General features: G+C 40.0%; 1 protein-coding gene and 1 long non-coding RNA gene across 8 annotated transcripts in view; both read left to right on the forward strand.

Moving 5' to 3' along the window:
• Positions 1 to 16,317, forward strand: part of ANKRD44 (ankyrin repeat domain 44) — a 343,412-nt gene that overhangs the window by 115,768 nt on the left and 211,327 nt on the right. The window lies entirely within an intron of this gene.
• LOC125911802 (uncharacterized) lies at positions 2 to 15,552 on the forward strand. The gene is made up of 2 exons (XR_007454454.1): positions 2 to 4,607; positions 4,831 to 15,552. It is a non-coding gene; the product is annotated as an uncharacterized LOC125911802 (long non-coding RNA).

Genomic DNA, 16,317 nt, shown 5'->3' on the forward strand with positions numbered 1-16,317 from the left:
AGATGCTATGGTTTTGCCTGCTCAGGCCCTCTTAACCTTTCTGTACTATGGACCTCTTTGGTATCTGGTGAGAGCTCTGGGCTGCTGCTCAGAATTCTCTTTTTAAATCCACAAAATAAAATATATATGGTTAGAATGGAAGTCAGTCATATGCAAATACAGTTATCAAAATATTCAATATCAAATCTGTGATAGAATAATATATGTGCTTCTCTGTCAGTACATTTAAATAGCAAGATACAATGGAAGATCTAATAATGAGCATAACTGAAGAATAGTGAGGAGCGTGATCAATATTTTGTGTTGTCTGTGACCACTCTAATGTGGTAGGAACATACCTGTGGTTTCTGCTGGTGACCAAGTCACAGTTACTGTTGACACTACTGAGAATTGCTTCCTACATTCACAATGGAAGGAAATGTGAAATTTCCATCGGAAGTTAGTGAAAATAAAGACATATTTTTACATCCAGAACCCATGCTCTGCCACAGGGATTGACAAACTATGGTTCATCACCTATTTTTGTACAGGCTACCAGCTAAGAATGGTTTTCATTTTTTAAATGGCTGGGGGAAGAAATGAAAAGAAGAACAATTATTTGTGACACATGAAGATTATATGATAATCAGATTTCCATGTCTATAAATAAAGTTCTCTTGGGGCACAGCCATGACGGCTTTCACCCTGTAGCAGCAGAGTTGGGTAGTAATTGATGACAGAGACTGTACATGGCCCAGAAGGTCAAAGATATTTACTATCTGGCTCTTTAGAGGGGAAGTATGCTGACTTCTGCACTAGAGGGTCCATGAACCTGGGACCAGTGGGTAAATCGGGTACCCTGAAATCATATGTAATACATGTGTGTGCTTATGGACGTGTATTTTTTTCTGTGAAAGAGTGAAGACATTTCATAGTATTTGTAAAGGGGTCTGTGGCCCCCAGAAGATTCAGAACGATTGGATCTGGAAGTTCCTGAAATAAACAAAGCTTCAATGAAGAAAAGTGAAAAGAGTTAGTCAATGATTTACCCTTGTAATAGTTTCCTAGACCTAGATTGAACAAGCAATTACATGCAGTCCATGCCACTAATTCTCTTAATGTAAGTCAATTACCTCAGCGCTGTAGTCTATCAGGGAGAGGGGCTCTCTTTGAAGTCTCTAGCGTTAGGTGGAAATGACAGAAAGAGTCAAACACATCTGCAGAAGAGCTTTGCCACAGGGAAATGAATTATGTCTGAGGTCGAATCTCTGTCCGGCCGGCTGAATGCTTCATTTGGGAGAGTCATTTGGTACAGCCCTTGTTCTGTGGCAGTGCAGATTGGTGTGGCTTTCTGAAAAAGCTTCTGGCAGCTTCTCCCCAGCTGGCACTGAAAACAACAGGGCAATGTTTTATGACATTTTGCAAGGTAAGCACCGATGAGGCCAGGGCCGAACTACTTGAGAAGGCAGTCAGGCATTTGTCCAGAGCCTATGGGGCGTGACCCATCCTTCTGAGAGGAGCCGAGGCCAGCAAGCTGACTGTCCAGTGTTCTGACATCACCGGAATTTGCCTAGCTTATTTTGTGGCTCTGGCCCAAGCCCAGGCAAGCCCAAGGCAAGGTTAGTTACTTTTCCTGATGATTATGAGCAAACCAAGCTTCTGTTCATATCAAGAAAGATTGCACTGCCCTCTGAATGGCCTTTATTTCTCCTTCGGAAAGTGGCAAACACTTGCTGGCTGTTAAAGGTTAAGAAGGCTTAACTTCAGTTGTAACCTAATTGTGTTACTGAATTAGATACGTTAACTGCTGTAACACATAGACTTCTAAATATATAATTGCTCAGATATAAGAGAAGTTTAGTTCTCTTATGAACAGATCAGAGAGGTGGCTCTTTTCCACAGAGGGTCCTAGGTATCAACACGTAGCTTCCAAGGTCACCCAAGGGATCCATCTTCAGTCCAGCCAGTCAGAAGGGAAAAAAGAGCATGGAGGCAAAGCACAGGATGATTCTTATGGGTGATCTTGGAAGTGGCATAATCACTTGAGCACACAGCCCATTGACCAGAACTCAGTCCCATGCCACACTGAACCACAAGGGAGGTTGGGAAATTAGTATAGCTGTGTCCCAAAAGGTTGGAGAACATGAATAGTTAGCAATCTTGGCCACATCAATTTTTGGTACTACAGAATTTTAGGGAACTCAAGGGATAACACTTACTTGTCTTTGCGGTGCCTTACTCATTCAACAGTAACTGACTGAGTTCGGACCCAGTGCTGAGTGCTAGGGATATAGCAGTGAGATTGCTCTCTCCCTCATGGGCTTGTGACATGGCAGAGAAGCCAACAAATGTGGAATCTTATTGACATATATTTTGAAAGGGAAAATGCAGGACACTGTTAGGGGTCTGGGTTAATCATGAGGGACTGATGAAGTGATGTGGCAAATTGACACCTAAGGGATGCTGTTGCAGAGGTTGTGTGTGTGGGCTTTTGGATGCCCTGCAGCAGGGAAGGGTAGGGTAGAGGGAGGAAGAGCAATAAATGAATGAATGCCTGACCTCCTTCCAGTGATGGTGTGGCTCCTTGGGTCCTGGTCCCTTTCCTCCATTCTCACTTCTGTAGACCCTCTCTTCATATCCCCCTTTCCCTTCCCTCGGGTGAGTGTAAAGAATCTCACTTGATTCCCTGCTCTCTTTTCAGGTACGTTGGAGATAGTGAGTTGTTCTCTTAATGCCATGCTTTTCTTTGGCCAACACTGCTTGGGGATCAGTCGTGTTGACTGTTTTGCTAGGGGTGGATTAGGCAGTTTAGGGAGAGTGATTGTTAATGAAGGGCATATGGAGATGGAAGACAAATAAGGATTAGGGATCTAAGTCTGCAGCTTTACTTCAGGAGGGAAGAGAGGCCACTAACCAGTACATTTAAATGGCAAGGAAGGGAAATAAATAACGGAGGAGCCTCCTGTTAGTGGGAGGACAATATTTGTCTTCCTGTCTTCTCACCCTTTGCTTTTCTCTCTTTACCGTATTTATTCACTTAAATTTTCTTTTTTGTCCTAGGTTCTGATTTTTTTTTTTTTTTGCCTTCTTTTTTCTTTCCCACCTTCCTGTGTCTTTTGATTGGTCACCTGTTCTTTGGTATGAATATCCCTTGATTAGGGGCTCCCGATATGGGAAGCAGTCTCATTCAGCTTTGCCTCTCTGTGTTTTTCCTATCTTGATTTCCCACTGGCAGTATTCATGGACCCTATGTGTGAACTGAACAAAGTTATTCAACCCATTGGTATTTATTTTCTCATTTCTCCACTGCTCCCATCCCATCTGCCTTTCCAGACCTATTGCTTCTTCCACTGAGTTGTCCTAATTCTCGTTTCCTTTTTGCTGCCTTTTCTGCCACCTCCCAACCCAGTCAAAGAAACCTACCTCTTCTCTCACCTCCCATAGCTCCTTGTCCCTCACTGATCACTTTACTTGAGCTATTTAGTTTTGAGAGACTATGAGCTTGATGACATGGTTGCTATGTCATTCATTCTCTTTTCCTCAATTTCCTACTTCAGTCCTTGGAGCACATGTTGAGTGAATGACTAAACCTTGCTTTATTAGTTATGTTAAGCCAATTTGTGGTGGCCTGTTTTTCCTATCTGCCAATGAGGGGATACATTGTCAAATAGTGTCTGGCTTGGTTAGTGTCCCTCAGGTCTCAGTTGTAAGATTAAAAGTTTTCTTTGTAAGATTGCAAATCTGTAGATGGATTTGAGGAGCCACTGAAGGACCAGGAAGTCCTTTTTGTGGATTCTCTGGCTGGTGGCATGCCAGGGTCAGGAAATGTGGGAAGGCAAGTTGTACACTCTGAGAAATTCATTTAAGTTGACCCACATGTAGTCGATAACTAGGAAGATTTTAGAAGGCTTTATCAGACTAACAAATTGAGCTAGAATTCAAAGTGGAGCATCTGAATTCAAAATGAACGCATAGAGCCCGAAAACCAAATTTGAACGTAATACAGCCATGTTTAGGCTTATGCTATGACAACGTGACACCAACAGTGCCACTGTGCCATGCTGGAATGGGTACAGAGATAATTAGTGCCTGTCATTGGTGAGTGGTAAAGACCAGGAGGGAACCATGCCATGCGAGGAGGGGCCGAAGAAGCTGGTGATGTTTTAGACCTGGGAAGAACAGGAGAATTTGAGGCCTCAAATAGTTCAAATGCTGTCAAGTTAAAATGGAACTAGACTTACCATTATGTCGGTGGTTGTAAGCTACCGAATGGATATACAGCTCGAAATAGAAGAAATAACTTAATGAACAGAGCTGTCTAAAGAAATAATGAGCTGACTTAATAATAAGTAGTAAGCTGCCTGAAAGACCACTAGACTGGTGGTTCTAAGTGGTTCTAAAGGAGACTAATTGTAGCACATGGCCCCAGTCTCCTCTCATGTGCCCTGAACTGACCTTGCTCATAGTTTGTGGCATTTCTTTTTCTTTGAGTCTTAAAGACCAAAATTTCTTCTCGGGACAGCACTGAAACCTCCTTCCCATGCCTGGACTAGGTGATGTTTAAAGTCTCTTACAACTGTGAAGGACTACAATTCCAAGATTTTTAAGTCCCACATGATAGCAAACCCGTGGTGTTTATTTTTTTTTTTTTATTTTTTTTTTTATTGATTTTTGGGACAGAGAGAGACAGAGCATGAACGGGGGAGGGGCAGAGAGAGAGGGAGACACAGAATCGGAAACAGGCTCCAGGCTCCGAGCCATCAGCCCAGAGCCCGACGCGGGGCTCGAACTCACGGACCGCGAGATCGTGACCTGGCTGAAGTCGGACGCCCAACCGACTGCACCACCCAGGCGCCCCATATTTCTTTTTTAAAGTATCGGTAACAGTTATGAATACACACATGTGCACTCATGCACACACAACCATGATCATACCAAACAAAATCAACAATAATTCCTTATCTTCTAATACCCAGTGCATTTTCAATTTTATTTTGTTCCAGTAGTTTCAAAAGTGTTTTTTTTATAGTTGGGTTGTTCCCAAGTTGATTATTTTAATCCATCTATTTTCTACAACAAAATGGTTTTGTCAAGCTATTAATGTTTATTATTTTCTCTAATAGGATTTAGCCCAAGAATATTGGCATGTTTTGCTTGTCCTCTCCAATTCCAACATAGGAAGGGATGATATGTGAATATAATAGAATAAACCGCGAGGTGAACGTTAAGCTTACGTTGGTAGGGGACTTACAGTGAAAAAAGGGGAGACAAGCATTAAAGCTTTTGTTTTTAACTATAAGCGTTAAGTTGGTTGTTGTACCAACAACGTATGATGAATTTTCTAAAAAGAAATAAGACGAATTACCAATAGTAAGCTTGTAATATGCACTCAGTGTCCATTTGTGTGGGGGTGTTGCACTATTTATTTTTTAAGAGAGAGAGTACACAAGTGAGTGCAAGCTGGGGTGGGGGTGCAGAGGGAGAGAGAGAGAGAATCTTAAGCCGGGCTCCATCCCACGACCCTGGGATCATGACAGAGTCAGATGCTCAACCCACTGAGACACCCAGGCTCCCTGCAATGTTTCTTTCTGTTAAAATGATCACTGCAAGTCTAGTTAACATCCATCACCTCACATAGTTACAAAGTTTTTTTTTCTTGTCATAAGAATTTTTAAGATCTGTTGTCTTAGCAACTTTCAAATATGCAATACGGTATTATTAACTATAGTTACATCCCCATGACTTATTTGTTTTATAACTGGAAGTTTGCACTATTTCTTTTAAAAATAGAACATATGTTTTGAATCCACCTGGAAGGGTGCAATATGGCTCTACCTAAAGAGCCTTGAGTCAGGGGTACCTGGGTGGCTCAGTTGGTTAAGTGTCCGACTTCGGCTCAGGTCGTGATTTCACGGTCTGTAAGTTTGAGCCCCGTGTCACGCTCTGTGCTGACAGCTCAGAGCCTGCAGCCTGCTTCCGATTCTGTGTCTCCCTCTCTCTCTGCTACTCTCCCAGTCATGCTCTGTCTCTGTCTCTCAAAAAATAAACATTAAAAAAAGTGTAAACAGCCTTGAGTGATAAATTTAATACCTTAAGTTTTTCTCAGCTTGATTCTATCATGTCAGATTCCCTAGAACATTAGGAATACAGACTATATAGCCCAGCCTTTTAAGCTTCTAGATTTTTGTGTGTTTTCCGTCACTTACATATATGTTGCTTGACTTTTTTCTTTTTTTTTTTTAATGAAGAATTGATATGGGGATAAAAACCTGAGATGTTTTGTTGGCTTAGAGATCTGAGCACTTCCTAAATTAGACCTAAATCAGAAACTGCTGGGAACAAGGAGGCTGGGATGGCAAACTCCAGTCTCATAACTAATAGAAGCATGCTGACCCACTCAGCTCTGAGTGTTGGTATGCAGGAACGTGGGCCCAGTGTGGCCCAGACTTCCTACGTTTTTAAGAGAAAATACAGGAAATCTCTAAATTGTTAAATATTGGTTCCAAAAAGCGATCCAACATTGTTGAGGCCAAAGAAAACATGTCTGTGGGCCAAATCTGGCCTGCAGGCCACCGTTTTACTAACCGTGGATGAGATCAGCAAATATTCAGCAGTAAAGGTTTCTCTGGCCACCTGTATCTGGAAATCTAAAGTGTGAAGCCAGTGGCTCAGTGTTCTGGAGAGAGCGGTGGCCTGTGTTCTTCAAACATTGACAGCACTTCTGGCTCATTAGCCTGTAGGGAGGCTGGTGGTCCCTTCATAGCTCTGGGAGGGGTGCTTTTTGTGCTGAGGGTGGGTGCCTGTCTCTCAGCATGTGCCTGGCAATACTGTCCCATCTCCTGCTCCTTGTTGGACCAGTGCCCAGGATGTGGGGCTGTGGTTTGGAAGCCGCGACCTGTGTCTTGTAGAGAATGATTCATGACCTCCAGACGGCACTGGGCAGGCTGCAGTGATGTGGCTTCTTGGCCATTTAAAATGTGTGAAGGCAGGTCTGATTAGCATCATTCCTAACGATCCTCTAGGGGATGCCCAGCAGCTCGTGGCCCCATTTCTCCAGCACTGACCTTGGAGGTAGAAGAGCCGTCCGCTGTGAGTGAGAAATCTTACAAGGGTATATACACTGTGCACCCTCCAAATAATAGAGATCGTTGTTTGGAACTATAGAAACACTCCAAATGTAATGGCATTAGTATTACTTTGCAATTGCTAGGCATTTTTATAGCACAAAGAAAAATCTTTCAATTAAAAGATGTATATTGTAAATAGCATGAGAATATGGACATCTCTAGATAAAAGGTTATGGCTCTTTTTCTCACATTAGATATTACGTTTGAGGGGAGGATGCAAATATGAATAAATGAGCTATATTTTTCTTATATTAATAAACCTCAATTGTTTGAACTGAATGTATAAATTCAGTTATACATATATGTGTGTATATATATGTATATATATATATATACACACAGTTGAATTTGGGGACAGGACTTCGGTTGGGGAAACTTGTCAAGATCATTCTAAACTTTAGTATTTAGAGGAATAAACATGTGAGAAGACTCTTAAAAAAGAATATCAGGGCTGCTTGGGCGGCCCAGTCGATTGAGCGTCTGTCTGACTTTTGATATTGGCTCAGGTAGTGATCTTGGAGTCAGTTGTGGGATTGAACCCTGCATCAGGCTCTGTGCTGAGCCTGGAGCCTGCTTGGGATTCTCTCTCTCCCTCCCACTCTTCCCCCCCCACCCCGTTTCTCTCTTCCAAAATAAATAAAACTTAAAAGAAAATCAACAAAGGGGGAGTTTCATAAAATCTATTAAAACAAATGACAAAAAAAATAAAACAGTGTGTTATTGGCACAGGAATAGGCAACCAAATTAGTGGAACAAGGAATCCAGAATTAGACCCAGGTGTATATGGACATTTGGTATAAAATAAAGAACGTGTTTCAAACCACTGGGATGAGATGGGTTAATCAATAAAGAATGTTGAGACAACTGGCTAGTAAAAAGCTGAACTCTTCCCTAATTTCCTTTTTTCTTCCCCCTCCCAAGTTCCTATACGAAGATAAATCTAGAGGTAGAAAATAAAAAGATAAAGTAGTGAAATATAAGAAGGGGGAAATATTTTTTTCAGTCTTGGTGTGGGAAAGAACTTCCTAAGCATAATAACAAAGATAAAAACCAAGACGGAAAATGTGGATACTTTTGAATATATAAAAACTATGCACTTCTGTATATTAAATCATTACCAAAAGCAAGATTAAAAGATAAATCAAAGATATGTATGCTATATGTGAAAAAGCATTGAGATTCCTAATACATAAAAAACTCTTGTAGATTATTTAGAAAAAGAAAAACCTCCAAATAGAGAAATGGGCCCAGGACATACAGAGGGCACTCACCAAAGAAAAAATGCAGATAACCAAAACATACGAAAGGGTGCCCAGGCTCAACTTCACCTGAAATCGAAGAGTTCATATAAAGCAGCCACGCTTTGCCAGTTGGATCAGCAGAGGTGAAAATAAGATCTCAGGGATGGTGTAGTTGAAGGGACACTCTGATGCCTTTTTGGGGAAAGTTTAATTTGTGCTCACCTTTGAAGGGTTTGGCAGTCTGTATCAACATTCAATTGTGTACACCCATTGACACAGCAACACAACTCCTGGGAAAATCCCCTAAAGGAAATCACCAGACAGCAATTTGTATAAATGTATCTGTTTCTGGGTGGTTTATAATAACAAGAAACTGGGAATTACCAGTACTTTATTTCTTAAATATATTACAGTACATATATATGTGGTAATATCATACTATCATATGTGGCTTATTTATTTATTTTGAGAGAAGAGAGAGAGAGAGAGAGAGAGAGAGAGAGAATGAATCCCAAGCAGGCTGCACACTGATGTGGGGCTTGAACCTTTGAACTGTGAGATCATGATCTGAGCTAAAATCAAGAGTTGGATGCTCACCTGACTGAGCCACCCAGGTGCCCCATCATACTAGCTTTAAAAAGGATAGCTTATGTCAGTTTTTATTTATATCATATATTTATTGATAGATAAGTTCTTCAAGATATGTTTATGAAAGAAACAATCAGTTGTTAAAGTATATCATGTATATATACAAATAGAAGAAGAGGTCTAAGAGAATATTCTTCAAAAGTTTAATTATAGTTGAAATTGGTTAGTGGAATTTTGCTTTTTTGTTTGTTCCTTTATATATTATTAGTATTTTTTGCACTCACCATGTATTATGTTGGTAAGAGGTAAAAACAAATGCATTTCTATAACACACACACACAAGCCAACAAACTAGCTTCCAGAGTTGTTCATATTTAGTATAAGGATATGACTTTAAATTTTTTTTATTTTTGAGGGAGGGAGGGAGAGAGAGACAGAGAGACAGAGAGAGGGGGAGAGAGAGAATCCCAAGCAGGCTCCACAGTGGGGAGCCCGACACAGGGCTCAATCTCACGAATCAAACTGTGAGAGCATGACTTGAGCTGAAATCAAGAGTTGGATGCTTAACCAACTAAGCCACCCTGGCACCCCAGGATATGACTTTTATTATTTATTTGTTTATTTTTTAAAATTGTTTTTAATGTTCTATTGATTTTTGAGAGAGAGAGAGAGAGACAAACAGTGCGAGCTGGGGAGGAGCAGAGAGAGAGGGAGACACAGAATCCAAGCTGTCAGCACAGAGCTGGATGCAGGGGGAACTCATGAACCTTGAGATCATGACCTGAGCCGAAGTCAGGTGCTTAACTGACTGAGCCACCCAGGCGCCCCATGACTTTTAAAATACACTTGTTGTATTTGTCTGTTTGAATAAGTGTAGAGCATACTTCAGTGACATGGTGCTTATTACCTACAATGACAGGCAGGGAGGTATTCCCATTTTGTATTATGTCACTAGGGTCTTTTCTACGGTATTAGCAGGAGTCTGAGGAATGGTGGTGGGAGCTGTTGACACCTCAGTAGAGTTCTTTTTTTCTACCATCATGTTTCCCCTTTTACAGGAATTTCAGAGAGGACTCCCTTTTTTGATATTGAAGACTGAAAATGTATAAGATTCTAGATGGCAATATCATAAAATTGCATTTCTTTTTACTTAGCTATATGAACATTTCATATCATAAATTATGGAAAGATAATTTAAAAAATTTAAATATAATTGACATGTAACATTGTATAGTTTAAAGTGTACAACATAATGATTCAATATTTGTATACATTGCAAAATGATTGCCACAATAAGTCTGGTAAAGATCTGTTACCATACATAGTAACAAAATATTTTTCCCCCTAAGGAGAACTTTTAAGATCTACTCTCTTAGCAACTTTCAAGTATGCAATACAGTATGATTAGTTATAGTCACCATGCTGTATATCTCCATGATTTATTTATTTTATAACTGGAAGTTTGTATCCTATGACCCCCTTCACATATTTTGCCTACCCCCTCCCCATCTTCTACCTCGCAACCACCAATGTGTTCTCTTTATCTATGAGCTTGGTTTTGTTTTGTTTTTGATTCCACACATAAGTGAGATCAAACAGTATTTGTCTTTCTCTGACTTATTTCACTTAGCATCATGCTTTTAAGGGCCACCCATGTTGTTGCAAATGGCAGGTTTTCATTTTTTTGTGGATGAATAATTTCCCATTGTGTGTGTCACACACACACACACACACACACACACACACCACATTTTCTATATTCACTCATACATCAGTGGACACTTAGGTTGCTTCCATATCTTGGCTATTGTAAGTAATACTGCAGTGAACATGGGGTACATATATCTCTTTGAGTTCAAGTTTTTGGTTTGTTTTGTTTTTTTTTTTTTGTTTTTTTTTTTGTTTTTTTTTTGTTTTTTTTGGATAAATACCAGAAGTAAAATCGCTGAATCATATGGTAGTTCTATTTTTGTTTTTTGTTTTTTTGAGGAACCTACGAATTGTTTTCCATAGTGGCTGCACCAGTTTACATTCTCACCAGCAATCACAAGGGTTTCCTTTCTCGGCATCCTCCACAACTCTTGTTATTTCTTATCTTTTCAATAATAGCCATTCTGACAGGTGTGAGGTGATATCTCAATGTGGTTTTGATTTGCATTTCCCTGATTAGTGATTTTGAACATCTCTTCAAGTGCCTGTTGGCCATATGTAGTCTTTTGGAAAAATACCTCTTTTTTTGAGTTAGATTCTTTGTTCGTTTGTTTGTTTTTTGATGATAATTTCTTTTGTCGTGTAGAAGCTCTTTACTTTGATGTAGACCCACTTGTTTATTTTTGCTTTTGTTGCCTTTGCCTTTGGTGTCAGGTTCAAAACATCATTGCCAAGGACCAACGTCAAGGAGCTTACCACTTCTTATTTTTCCTTCTAGGATCTGTGTGACTCAGGTCTAACATTTAAGTGTTTTGAGTTAATTTTTGGGTATGATGCAAGCAGTGGTCTAGTTTCATTCTTTCACATGTGCCTGTCCAGGTTTCCCAACACATTTATTGAAGAGACTGTCCTTTCCCCGTTGTATGTGTTTGGCTTCTTTGTTGTAAATTAATTGACCATATACATGTAGGTTTATTTCTGGGCTCTCTGTTCTGTTCCATTGATCTTTCTGCCTGTTTTATACCAATATTGTCCTGTTTTAAATACTATAGCTCTGTAGTTTGAAATCAGGGCGTGTGAAACTTCCAGCTTTGGTCTTCTTTCTCAAGATTGCTTTGGCTATTCAGGTTTTGGTCGTTAGTTTCAATTAGGATACATTTAGTACAAGTTTCCAGACACTTCATGGTTTCCTTCATTTTGCAATTTCTTTTACACTGAGAATATACTTGTAATCAGAAAAAAAATTTAAATCTTTGTGGAAAAGAGATAACTCATATTTTAAAAATGGATTAGGCAGATATGATCACATTCAGATTATTCTTAAAAGACATGCTTAAATTAAAAGGATATAAGGTATATTTTAGTTTGATTAGTTGTGCTGGCCCTGATTTTTACCAAGGATATATTACTTTCTGTTTCAAATGTTAAATAACTGTATCATTATGACAGCCAGAGGACTTTCCAATTGTAGTTTTATAGACATATTATTATTGCCACTGACTTTAAAAGAAAAGAAAGGAATACAAAGGGCTAAGTGGATATGTTATTCAATTAGGGTAGAAGCCTGGGGGAGGGGTGGGATTTTTCTCCGGGAGGTTGCATAGCTGGTTATAGTCACATCACTTGCCAACTTTCTGCTTAACAGGCCGTTCCTGGCAGTTAGTACAGGACAGTTATGGGTACTTGCTGTGTACTTTCTAAAGTCATCCTGAAGTAATACAGGCTACCTTCTCCTTCTCCTCTAGTCTCCCTTCCTGAGCTCCTCCCTGGCTTTCCCTACCCACACATGCACACATTCACTTTCTGGTATAGCCCCTTCACAACAAACCTGGTATATCCATGCTTGATATATTTTATTGGTTGGCTACATAACCTATATCAGTCCCACCAAAATGCAACTATGATGGAGGGAGAAGAGTACTGGGCTAACCTCAGAGGCAGAAGCCTCTTGATATACTCTGGCCTCACTTCCCTGTCTATAAAATGGCCACTATAACAAACTTTTTATAAGGTTATGGCTAGGGAGATGAAATGTGTATCTGTTAGGGTTAGATTTGACTGCTTTTGACCAAAAAAAAAAACAAAAAAACAAAAAAACAAACAAAAAAAAAAACAGTGATAATAGTAAAATAGTAGCTTTTAATAAAATAGAACTTTATTTTCGTAGGAAATAGAAGTTTTGTTTGTTTCCTGTATATGAGTCTAGAGCCAGGCTGCCCAGGACTAGCATGATACTTTATGGTGCAGGACCCAGTCTTTGTTTCCTTTTGCACTGCTGTTCTTAGCAGGTAGCTTCAATATCATAGCCCAGAATGAGCACTTGAGTTCCAATCATTATATCCAAATTCCAGCTAAGAGAAAGGAGGAAGGTGGAAAAAGGGTGTACCCGTTCTCTTTAAGGATACTTCCACTAAGGATTGCTCACATATTGTACAGAACCACATCAGGTGGCTGTGTACTCAGTTAAAAGGCAGCTTATTATTTATTATGTTTATTACATTTATGATGAAAGAAAGATGTGGGGGCAAACCGGCAGTCTTTGCCACAGTTCATGAAAGACTTTTGTGACCTAGGAAATGCTTCTAGTACGAAAAATATTTATGTAATATTGCCAGGAGCAACCTGATGTACATTCATCCATTCACCAAGTGTTTATTAAGTACTTACTGGGGGTGTAGCACTAGAACTTGTGCCCATATACTTCCTCATATATTTCTTAGTCAATTTACGTTATCTCCAAGAAAAAGGGTTGAGGGATTCACATAGCTGTGAGTCTCCCCTACTTTGCTGTGCATGTGGGCATAGAACATCACTAAGATACTAATCCCTTTCTTTGGAAGGAGGGAAGGGGAAGGGTAACATTGGAGCATGTAATAAATGACAGCTCTCTAGCTCATCAGTACAGACTGTGCATGTTTTTCCCTCCTGCTCACAGAGGTCCTGTCTTTTGTCATCAGTTCCTCATGTTGATTTATGTCTTGCATCCTCACTTACTTGGATATATGCCCTTTTCCCTATTTAAGGCACATGCGCAGGATTGACTTTTCATCTTCTTCCCTCTTCCTTTGAAATAGGGAACACTGTGTTTGAACAGACATGCAATTTACTTGGGAAGCAAAGATAGATTAGATAGATAGATAGATAGATAGATAGATAGATAGGAAAATAGATCGATCGATCAATCAGTGGGTAGGTGGGTGGGTGGTTGGATGGATGGATGGATGGATGGATGGATGGATAAGTATACATAAGCAAGCAAGCATAACCTAATCATCAGGCAGCATTGTCAATTACTGGCTGTTTCTCAGGGGGGGCCTGAATACTTGCAGGACCCTTTAGGAAATAGGATCTACAGTCACAGGCTTAAGATACTCCATTTGGAAGGAATTCAGAGATGTCTAATGTCCTTCATCCTAATCTTTCAGGAATTGATGGTAGTGCGCTTTCTTTTTTTTTAAATCTCGTTTTATTATGAAAACGTTCAAACAGAAAACAACCACAAGCTCATGACTGAGATGGAAAAAAATGTTAACACTTTGCCATATTTAAGAAAAAACACAAAATGAAATTTTATAGATGTCGAGGTTTTCTCCCATATAAATACGTGGTTCTTGGGTCATTCATGTCTAAATACTACCGTATCTGGGACACTGTCCCCAATCTTCCATGTAAAACCTCCCCTCTAACCTTTTCTTGCTAGCAGTTTTCACCACCTGACATATATAGTGTATTTATTTGCTTGTCTTCTGTCCATCTCCTTCCACTAGCATGTCAGCTCTGTGAGAGCTGGATGTGGCTTTGTTCCTGATGAATTCCTTTCTCCTTCAGTGGGGCTGGCACCAGCTAGGAACCGGTGAACAGAGCTGAAGCCTCTTTTAGGCTTCCTCATGCATCACCTCTCTCCCTGCTTCTCTTCTCAGGGGGAACCACTGTCCTGAAGTTTTATATATCTTCCCCATCCTTGTCTTTATGCAATCCAATTTTATTTATACCTTTGTATCTCTGTGTGAGCATTGTGTACACATACTCTAGAACAATAGATGGTCGTGTGTACCTTTAGAAATATGACAGTGGGGGGCAAAAAATATTAGAGGGGTGCTTGGGTGGTTCAGCCACTTAAGCATCTGACTCTTGATTTCTGCTCAGGTCTTGATTTCCCGGTTGTGAGATGGAGCCCCACGTCAGGCTCTGAGCTGAGTGTGGAGCCTGCTTAAGAGTCTCTCTCTCTTCCTCTCCCTCTGCCTCTCCCTTCTCCACACGCACATGTGCACTCACGCTCTCTCTAAAAAAAAATTACATATGCAAACTATATATATATTCTCTGTAACTTACTTCTTCAAACATTATGTGCTTGAGATTTATCTATGTGAATACAGAAACATTTACTTCATATATTTCATATTCCTACAGTATTCCTTCTAAAATTATATCCCAGTGGATCTATTTTTGGCCATAGCTTTTTAATAGCAGCTATATGTTACCTTTCTTTTGTGAGGGACTCTCTGAGTTTAACCTGTGGTAACGATTGTACCAATTCTAGAAATGGGTTAGAAAACAGTTAATGGGGTTTCACATTTGTGAAACTGTTGGTGGCTCAGTCGGTTGAGCATCCAACTCTTGATTTCAGCTCAGGTCATGATCCCAGGCTTGTGGGATCAAGCCCCTTGTTGGGCTCCATGCTGGGTGTAAAGCCTGCTTAAGATTCTCTCTCTTTTGGGACACCTGCGTGGCTCAGTGGGTTGAGCGTCTGACTCTTGACCTCAACTCAGATCATGATCTCAGGGTTCTTGGGTTCAAGCCTGGCGTTGGGCTCTGGGCTGGCAGCACAGGGCCTGTTTGGGATTCTGTCTCTATCTCTCTCTGCGCCTCCCCTGTTCATGCTCACTGTCTCTCAAAATAAATAAGTAAACTTAAAAAAAAAAAAGATTCTCTTCCTGCCCCTCCCCTGCTCATTCTCTCTCTCTCTCTCTCCAAAAAAAAAAAAAAAAAAAAAGTTAATGCGGTAAATTTTGTTATGTGTATTTTACCACAATTAAAATATTTAAAAACTTACCAATTGTATACTTGGAAAAAAATAAGTTAGAAGGGGAACCATGTAAGTTTGTTCAATAACAATTATCCTCTTTGTAAAAATAAAATCATTATAAATGGTATTTTTAGACCGATTTTTATGCAACACCACTGAAAACATTTATTTATAAAATTCTCTTTTTCAAGGAATTGTGATTTTGTTCTTGGTACTGCAAGAATAGATTTCCCTCAAAGAAGACACAGATAGCCAACAGGTACATGAAAAAGTGCTCAACATCACTAATCATCAGGAAAATGCAAATCAAAACCACAATGAGACACTAACTACCTCGCACCTGTCAGAATGGTTAAAATTTTTACACAAGGAACAACAAATGTTAGTGAGGATGTGGAGAAAAGGAACCCTCATGCACTATTGGTGGGAATGCAAACTGGTGCAGCCACTCTGGAAACAGTATGGAGACTCCTCAAAAAGTTAAATATAGAACTACCCTACAATCCATCAATTCCAATTTTGGGTATATTTCTAAAAGAAATGAAATCATTATCTTGAAGAAATATCTGCATTCAGGGGCGCCTGGGTGGCTCAGTTGGTTAAGTGTCCGACTTCAGCTCAGGTCACCATCTCATGGCTCGTGAATTTGAGCTCCGTATTGGGCTCTGCGCTGACAGCTCAGAGCCTGGAGCCTGCTTATGATTCT

This window comes from Panthera uncia, assembly GCF_023721935.1.
Source record: "Panthera uncia isolate 11264 chromosome C1 unlocalized genomic scaffold, Puncia_PCG_1.0 HiC_scaffold_3, whole genome shotgun sequence".
Lineage (NCBI taxonomy): Eukaryota > Metazoa > Chordata > Mammalia > Carnivora > Felidae > Panthera > Panthera uncia.